The following is a 1,676-nucleotide window of genomic DNA, read 5'->3' as shown; positions in this document are numbered from 1 at the left end:
TGTAAACATGTGGTCGGTCATAATATTGAGCCGACTATTTATCTAAGCGTTGCTTTCAGTTATTTTTTCAATGATTGTGGGACCAAGATTTGTTGTTTTGGTGATCGGTGGACGATTGATTGCCCTTCGACCTTCGCGGCTCACCTCGTTCTTTCATCTTCTTTAATGGGTGGTCGGACGATTCTGGCTTATCCTTGGGGCACTTTGAAGTCTTCCTCAACGAGTATGTGCTCGTTCGCCATCTCCAATTCTTCTGCAAAAGTATTAGATTTAAACAGATTTAAGTCATACCTGAATCAAAATCGTATGCCTTGGACTCCTCGTTTCAAAGCTGTTTCGACAATTTCAGGCTTCTTATTTCTAGCTTAAGCAATGTAGGTTCGTAGGTTCTAGCCCTCTTCCTGTTTGATGTTGAGCAATGTATCAGAGTCAATGGATCAGAGTCTTTCCTGAATTTCTGTACGTTTGAGAAGTGTGAAATGAAGAGTCATTTAAATTGATAGTAATTTGGAATGGTCTCGGTCGACAGACCGTTAAATAATCGAAGGGTTTATTCCTTCAGGGTGGTTAAGAAGAGGTGGTATATTATGGGCCCGTCTATTTAGAGCAGATAGATTGACGACTCTAACAATGCTATGTGGTTGATCAGGTCATGCCTCCCTTTGTAGGAATCCAGGAGAGGGATCCTTAGCTTAGGTGGTGGCATTGCTTCTTTGATTTAGCGAGTAAAAGCCCATCATGCGAGTGGTCGGACAAGCACTCACATTCGTTCTTCCCGCCGCATGGTCGTTGGCGCAGACACGGTGTGTCGGTGTGTTGGTGTGTTGGGACTTACATTGTCCATCTACCTGCTGATTGCTAACCTGGTTGTTCATAGTAGCCAGTTCGTCGAAGGGGACCTTTGAGGATAGATGCCTTAAGGTTTCGCCTCCAAATTTGGCGGTTGATCGTTCCATTGGGAAATTGCCGCTTGGAGATTATGAGTGTCATTTGGGCTTTTAAGCGCTAGACCTACGAATGTCGTTTGGTTGCGTAGTGTCTTTGTTGGTTTTCATGTGTGTTATCTCCCTTTGGGAATCTTCTAAGTCATAGTTAACTCCACTTCTTAGTTGTGGTGTGTCCACGCTTACCGCACCACCTTTTAGGTGTTAGATCTCAAATTGTCTTTTATGAACACGCCACAAGAGTTTGAGTCGAGCGAAAAAGAGGAGTGTAGCAAGAATTTGTTGTAGAGAGAATACAAAGGGAGAGCTAGTTCATTCCATTTTATTACTATTTTTGACTCATATTTATAAGAGGGTATTTTATAGAATTATAAGGAAGAAAAAGTTTTGGAAACTGTTCTTAATATGATTAATGTTATAATCAATTATACAGAATTTATACCATATATGTATTACAATTTGAGTTTTTAATATGACGGTAATTGGTTGCACCAATTTGTCTCAACTTGACTGATTGAGGCGACCCGCCGAGTAGAGACTATGACTTTCTAAGTCGGTTGAGTCGCTTTCATGTGGCGATCTCGCTTGCCATAGGTAAGTCGGTCAACTGCAGTCGGGTGCTCCTGTACGCACTTTGAGCAGTCGATGTTGCAGTAATGATCCGCTGATCGAAGCCATTGTCATAGCGTGTCTACTGACCCTAATTGTGCTGGTATTTCTTGTGTATACAGC

Source organism: Phalaenopsis equestris, unplaced genomic scaffold (assembly GCF_001263595.1).
Source record: "Phalaenopsis equestris unplaced genomic scaffold, ASM126359v1 Scaffold000136, whole genome shotgun sequence".
NCBI classification, from domain to species: domain Eukaryota; kingdom Viridiplantae; phylum Streptophyta; class Magnoliopsida; order Asparagales; family Orchidaceae; genus Phalaenopsis; species Phalaenopsis equestris.
Note: the sequence above shows the minus strand (reverse complement) of the source record.